An 8,306-nucleotide genomic window follows, 5' to 3' on the forward strand; every position below is an offset into this window, starting at 1 on the left:
CGAGGCCTAAGGAAAGGGAGGGGTTAATTTAAATATCTTTATTTTTATATTTTTAACTGTAACAGTTTTTTTGCTAATGTTTAGGGATAGAGATAGTTTATTTAGAGAAATCGTAAATTTATAGTAGAAAACTTGCCCAGAAATGTCCCTTAGGGCTCATGCACACAGCCGTTGTCCGGCCGTGCCCATATTGTGGCCGGCAATCAGTGAGTCCGCAATATACGGGCCCCGGCTGTTTGTGCACCGTATCACAGATGGAGACCATTCACTACGGAGCTCTTCCGTGGGGTTTCTCTCTGTGCCTCCGCACCGCAAAAAATAGAATGTGTGGTGACGGATCACGGACCCATTCAAGTTGAATGGTTCTGCATCTGTCTACGGAAACCGCATGGATGTTGCCTGGGCATTGGGGACTGCAAACTGCACGGAATGGCTGGCACACGTTCGTGGGCATGAGCCTTTAGGGAAGAGTTCACATCACCGTTATATTTCCGTTCTTCTTTTGCATCCGTTTGAGCCATTTCCGTCTGAGATTAGTTTTTTTAGACGGAAGAAAAAGTCCTGTGTGCGCTACCTTTTTGTCCATTTAGAAAAACGGATCTCAGGCAGAAATGGCTCATATGGATGCAAGATTTGTATAATTGACGAACTGGATACGTTTTGTTACAGGATACTTTTTTTTTTTTTTTATCTTTCTGTTCTTCTGATGGATCAGAAAAACGGAAAAATAACGGTGATGTGAACTCTCTCTCTCCTAAATGAGCATTGCTAAGGCACATCCGTCTTCCTAAAACAGTACAGTGCCCTCACATGGGGTACCCTAAATATATATTCCTCTCCCTGTGATTTCTCACATAGGGACAGCTATAGTACAGCATTGACAATAGTGAGCACTTACCGCCCGCTGTCATGTATCTCCCGCCAGGAAAACAGCAGAAGCAATCACTGACAGCGACGGCCATGCTTTGACCCTGGTTAAGGAAAATCACCCAAAATCATAGTTTCTGGGCAGCATATCACCCTGTGTGAATAGAGAATAGTTAACCATGAACAACTAAGGCTACTTTCACACTGGCGTTTTGAATTCCGTTTGTGAGATCCGTTTCAGGGATCTCACAAACAGTTCAAAACGGATCAGTTCAGCCCCAATGCATTCTGAATGGATAAGGATCCGTTCAGAATGCATCAGTTTGCCTCCGTTCCGCCTCCATTCCGCTCTGGAGGCGGACACCAAAACGATGCTTGCAGCGTTCGGGTGTCCGCCTGGCGATGCGGAGACAAACGGATCCGTCCTGACTTACAATGTAAGTCAATGGGAGCGGATCCGTTTTCACTGACACAATATGGTGCAATTGAAAACTGATCCGTCCCCTATTGACTTTCATTGTAAGTCAGGCCGGATCCGTTTTTACTTTGTTCTCCATAATGCAAACGGATCCGTTCTGAACGGATACAATAGTTTGCATTATAGGTGCGGATCCGTCCGGCAGATACCAGACGGATCCGCACCTAACACAGGTGTGAAAGTAGCCTAATCTGGGGACGAACGGTCACAGTAGCATAGCATTCATACAGACGGGATGATTGCTGCATGTGTAATACACCAGAGTGGCATTACCACCTCTTCTTCTATACCCCCCACTATTTGGTTGGTGCAGCCAGTGTCATCTCATATATATTTACAGTCATTTCCCGCAATGTGTGTATGTACTTCCTTATTTTGTAACTGTTAAGGTGTAATGTGCCTGGTTCACCAGCAGGTGGCGGCAAATTTGTGCAGAGATAGTTTCTCTGGAGAGGAACTTCTAGTTCCATTCCAGCCCTCTTTAGAGAGGGAGGAGTTAGTTAGTTAGGGGTCAGTCTAGCTTAGCCCCTGGATGGGGAAGCAGCAGGCTCTCTTCCCTCCTGGACGAGCCTGAAGAAAGTCAGTCTAGCCTACCCCCTCCCGGGGAAAGGTTGTGTGCTGGCTAGCAGAGCACTGTCAGCTCTGCTAGGCCCAGAGGCCCTGCCTCTGAAGTCTACATGGTTGCTTGTCCCCTCCTGGGCTTGCATTGCCTTAACCCCAAGCTATCAGAGCTTGAAGCCAGGAAGAAGTTCCTAGGACTAGAGATAAAGTAAGAGACAGACTACAGCTAAACTAAGTTCCAGCAGAAGAGGAAAGTTCCTATTTTACCCAGCTAGTATAGCAGAGCTGAGAAAGCTACCGCATAGCAGAGCTGTGTTTGCCTGCCAAAGTTAAGCCAATACCTGCTGATGATCAAGATACCGTTTGGAAACTGTTTGGATTACCGTTTTCTGCCAAGTAAAGCTGTGTTCTGCGTTTCTACAGGTCTGGACTCAATTATTTCTTCATCATCCAATTTATTCATCCCTTTTGCACTTGCTTCAGACTACACCACGTCTGGGATTAAAGGATATCCAGGTAGGAGCACCGTTACACATGCATACAACATCTACAGAGACATTGTAGGCCACTCTACACCACTCTGGCAATCCTACATCTGGGTACCCACACTACCATCTACAAAGGGGACTCCATGTCCTCGTTGCTTAACTGCAACTGGCATCACGTTTACTTGCTCTATAAGAGGGACATATTTCGTAGAAACCTCCTAAGGGGCAAGGGATACCTCAGACGCCTGGCTGTAGGCCGCTGCACATAGAAATGCAACTCTCCCCTCTGCTCAACAATCAGGCAGTTATCAGGAACGAACGGTTCATTCGCGATAATTGCCTATGAATCAGCAGGCGTAAAAGGACCAGTACCGGAGTATTTATGTGTGCATACGCCAGGATTGCCAACCATCTGGTAATTTCTGGATAGTCCATAAAAATAAGGCACTTTTTTTTCTGTGTACGTGAAAAAATAGATGTGTCCGTGATTTTTTTTGAGGCTGGGGGTTCTTGAGTAGATTATTTCGGGGGTAATTATCATCATTTTACAGCTCACAGTAAATGCTGAATATTGAGCTACAGACTTGGATTACTTATAATTTTTACCATCCATTCTGGTTTTACAATATGTCTGTAAAAAATGGTGGTTGTCATCTAGAAGAAATATAGGAGGTCATTTATCAAACTGGTGTAAAGTACAGTAGAACTGGCTTAGTTGCCCATAGCAACCAATCAGATTCCAACTTTCATTTTCCAAAGGAGCTGTCAAAAATGAAAGGTGGAATCTGATTGGTTGCTATGGGTAACTAAGCCAGTTCTACTTTACATCAGTTTGATAAATGACCCCAATAAACTATGGCAAGCTTGGTACCATGTGGCATGGTTTGCATGTGGCCAGCTGCACCATGTTGTCGCAACTTACGGCTACATTCACCCAACCATATCAGTTTTTCAGTCCGCAAATTGTGGATCTGCAAAATATGGATGCGGTCCGTGTGCATCCCACACTTTTTGTGGGCCCCATTGAAAAAATGGCTATTCGTGCAAAATGGACAAGAATAGGACACGTTCTGTAATTTGCGGGTCAGCATCCGAGTGCTGTCAAAAAAATGTATGGCCCCTGTGGGGGTTCGCTCTGGTAGGAAGGTTAGCGGACGCAGTATGGAGGCAAAGGACCAGGTTGTAAATCACTCTTCAGTGTTTATTCACACTTATAACATAACACAACAGTCACTTTTCAGGCTTTGTGCTTGTTCACACACAGAAAAACAAAATAAAGTTCACCCGGTATCCTGGGTGTCAGTTCACACCCGGCTGAATGCTCAGCCTCAGAAAGTCCACTTGCAGGCTTTAAGGCTAGGTCTACAATAAGTCGCGCGACAGATAGGGCGCAACTACACTGCAGCATTTGTGGCGCGACATTTTGTTGCACTAATGTCGCGCGACAATTTTTATAATGGCGGTCTATGGTGTCGCACTGCAACATGCAACATGCTGCGACGCAACAGCCGCAGAAAAATCTATCTCAAATGGATTTTCTGCGACTGTTGCGTTGCAGTCGCAGCATGTTGCATGTTGCAGTGCGACGCCATAGACTGCCATTATAAAAATTGTCGCGCGACATTAGTGCAACAAAATGTCGCGCGACAAATGTCGTCGTGTAGACCTAGCCTAAGGCGGCCTGCTCGTCTGACACACGGTCTTAGAAAACCAATCAAATCAAAGTCTCAAACCGCAATCTTGCTTGGAGCGCAGCAGGTCTGTGGTGAAGTGGGTTCAAGTTCACACTCAGGCCTCATGCACACGACCGTGCCGTTTTTTTGCGGTCCGCAAACCGCAGATCCGCAAAAAAACGGAAGCCGCCCGTGTGCCTTCCGCAATTTGCGGAACGGAACGGGCGGCCCATTGTAGACATGCCTATTCTTGTCCGCAAAACGGACAAGAATAGGACATGTTCTATTTTTTTTTACGGGGCCTCGGAACGGAGCAACGGATGTGGACAGCACACGGAGTGCTGTCCGCATCTTTTGCGGTCCCATTGAAGTAAATGGGTCCGCACCCGAGCCGCAAAAACTGCGCATGAGGCCTTAGTCCTAAATTTCATAAAAAAGACCGCGCAGCTCATAAACCACCAATGGAAGTGGCAGTATTCAAAGGCATACAGAAAGTGTCTTTTCGATGCGATCGGTCACTGGGTTTGAAATCCGTGCTCCCACCGCAGTCAGTGTCTTTATATCCTGAATATTATAAAAAAATGACCTGACATAGTGAAATACCGCAGATATTCCAGTAAACGCACTTTTTATTACACTTACAAAATTAAGAACAAATAAATGCACATAAAATCATATGAGGTAGGTCCAGTATCTCCATCTACCCAACCCGGGTTTCGCTCTCGCATGCTTCATCAGGGGCAACTGACGAAGCATGCGAGAGCGAAACCCAGGTCAGACTGTGGGATTAGCCATCGCTTCCCATGCCCATCAATGAGTCGCGGGCCCATCAACTGTTCACAATTTATCTCACCCCTTTACAGGTGCCATTGTAACAAGATGATCAATGTTAATCAACTCGACTACAAGGATATGAAGACTCGGAACGGTCCTGTCGCAGTTGTGAAGTGACCGCGCTGCAGTCGAGTACTGCCTGGCTGTACGAGCTGTGGCGGGCTCTAATTAAACTAATTAGGACTGAACTGTTTGTTTAGTCTGTATTGTTAATAGCGGCGCGGGAGCCGCAATACCACACAGCCATTACCAGTACAGACTAAACAGTGGGGTCCTAATATAATTAGAGCCTGCTGCGACTTGTACAGCTCGGTGCTACTCGACCGCACTGTGGCCTCGTCACAATCATGGCACAACTGCGCCATGTGGCGTACCCCGAGTGGTTTTATTTTTACGACAGATCAGTTACCAATACATATTAAAATTCTTCCACTGATCGCTAGGATATGCCCCCATTGTCTGACATCGAAAATGGAGCCCCAAAGTGGTGGAGGGCGCACTGCGCTTGCACAGCCACCCTCCATTCATTTTCTATGCTGCCGCTGAAAATAGCCGAGCGCTGGCTTGGCTATTTCCATTGGGCTAATAGAAGTGAATGGGAGCGGTGGTCGCACAAGCGCGGTGCGCTCTCTTTCAATTCTACGGGGAGAGCATTTGGTAATGGCCAGAACAGAGTCCACCAGCCACCACCTTGCGGGGCTCCGTTCTCGATATAGGTGCAGGTCCCATCAGTAGGACCCGCACCTATCAGACGATGGGGGCATATCCAAGAGATATGCCTATATTGTCTGAGACGAGACAACCCCTTTAAATGTATAGAGGAGCCATCAGGGCGGCTGCAGGCTTCCTGTTGAGGGATACAACACTGACAATTCTGCTCTTCTATCGCTCATTAGTATATAGCACCTTTAATGAGGCTGATACTATTCATGAGAGACTTCTTGCTGGCATGTAATTGGCACCGCAGCTGGCACTGTTAAAGGGGTTCTCCGGGAATTAAGAAAATGAAAATAGTTAAATATTACTTTATTATAAATATATTCTGAAATACCTTTCATTAGTTATAATGGCTCATTTTGTCTGGGGAGCAATCATTAGGAAAAATAAAATGGCCGCCGTCCTATTAGTACACACAGAACCTGTCCTAATCACACAGCAGGACAAGTTACTTCAGGACACTGAGGTAAAGAGCTGCCTCATCCTCCTCTCTGCTTGTCTAGGATTATGATCCTGAATACAGATGATAAGATCTTCAGCTGTATCTCTGTAGGAATGAAGTTCATGAGGAAACATGGTGTACAGAGAGGAGGTGGGGGTGTAGTAATGAGCAGCAGATCTTGTATGCAGTCTCCATTACTACAGCCCCACATTACCACAGTCTGTCCTGTCCGTCCTCTCTGTACTTCATGTCTCCTCATGAACTCCATTCCTACAGAGATGCAGCTGAAGATCAGAGTAGAGCAGAGAGGAGGATGAGGCAGCTCTTTACCTCAGTGTTGTAAAGTAACTTGTCCTGCTGTGTGATTAGGACAGGTTCTGTGTGTGCTAATAGGACGGCGTCCATTTTATTTCCCCTGAAGATTGCTCCCCAGCCATTATGACTAATGAAAGGAATTTGGGAATATATTTATAATAAAGTAATATTTAATTCCCGGAGAACCCCTTTAAGGAAGCACTCTGACTGTAAGGGTACGGCTACACGGTGACACTGGTCGCGCAACAGCCATCAAAACAGATTTTCTACTGGACGAATGTCTTTTATAAAGGGGTTGCTTGGAAAGCTGATGTCCTCCTATTTGATGAAAAGCAAACACAGACTTGGCACCGACCCCTGTAATTCATATGTCTACTGCTTGGAGGAATAATTTCATAGAAATGCTCATGACCCACAAAAGACACCAACGTCAGCTCTCACACTACCATTGTGTATGGGTGCGGTGGATGTGATGTGCGTGGGGATGATGCATATAACAATTATAGTAAGTACCTCTTCAGAGGAGATAATGCAGTGATGATAATTGCAGAGTCCAGTCCAGTGACCTATTTAGAGGGAGGAGATCTATAAGATGTGATCCTACAGATTGTGTACTGGATACAGTGCCTAGTTATATAACTGGAGGAACAATTCAAAGGGATATTCCAGGAGTTTGATATTAGTGACCTATCCTCAGGGTAAGCCATCAATATATGACTGGTGGTCGTTCAACACCCCGCATCCCTAATGACCAGCTGTCCTAGAGTAGCTCCACCAATGGACGTCAGCACCCGGACTACACGGCTCCGTCCACTGGACTGGTCCCACTCACTTCAATAGGAGATGCGCTGCAGTAACCAGTGCCATTCACAATGAATGGAGCCGTGTAGTTCCAGCGCTGACTTCAGGTGGCAGAGCTACTCCTGAACAGCTGGTCACTGGTGGTGCAAGGTGTCAGAAACTCCTTGGAAACAACTGATCGGCCGGAATACAGGTTGTCAGACCTCCGCCGATCAGATATTGATGGTTTATCCTCAGGATCCTCGAATACCCCTTTAGGGCAGCTCCGGCTGCACTGGCTCGGCTATTTCCGTCGGCCCCATAGAAATGAATGGGAGCGGGGGCCGCAAATGCGCGGTACGCTCCCATTCACTTCTATGGGGAGCCGACTTGTCTAGATTCCACCCTTTTCAATGGAAGGTTGAGATCTGCGGAAAATCTGCATCAAACCTGCACCAAAAACTAGATAAATTGTGTGGACTTATGTGCGTGTTATTTGTGCAGTTTTGGTGCATACAGCCACCCTTAAGGTTTTTGTGTAAAATATCTATTTATACCGTTTTCTGTCAAGTTACAATATTAATTCATTTTTGAATTACATATTTTATTTTTAAAAAAATGTAAATTGAAACCTCAACGCTACAGGAAACTAGTAATTAGTTCTCAAGCTCCCAAATTGTCAACTCAGTAAATTACGGTAAGTAAAAATGAACATCAAAGGGATTTCACTTTTATCCATCTGAATGACCGCCATGTCATACTACTTGTCCCCTATAATGGGTCCATATCCGCAAACGGCATGCTCTCGCAAATAACCGTCCACAGCAGGAACTTCATGCACAGATGCCATCAGTGTGCTGTTCGCATCCGTGAGGCCGTTCCGCAAATTATAGACTATGTCTTATTCTTGTCCGTTTTGCAGACAATAGTCATTTCTAGTGAGAAAATCACGACATGCATACAGAAGGTGTCTGTTAAAGGGGTCGTCCAGGTTCTAGATATTGATGTGAGTTGAGCTGCAGGAACCTGTCACCGGTGATCCAGAAGTGACATACCACTTGGTGACACGTTACCACTATGGCTTACATGCAGGGACTGAGTCACAGCAAAGACAGTGGTGGAACCAAGTGTCGGAGAACAGGTAAGTATTC

The sequence above is a fragment of the Bufo bufo genome, chromosome 10 (genome assembly GCF_905171765.1).
Source record: "Bufo bufo chromosome 10, aBufBuf1.1, whole genome shotgun sequence".
NCBI classification, from domain to species: Eukaryota; Metazoa; Chordata; class Amphibia; order Anura; family Bufonidae; genus Bufo; species Bufo bufo.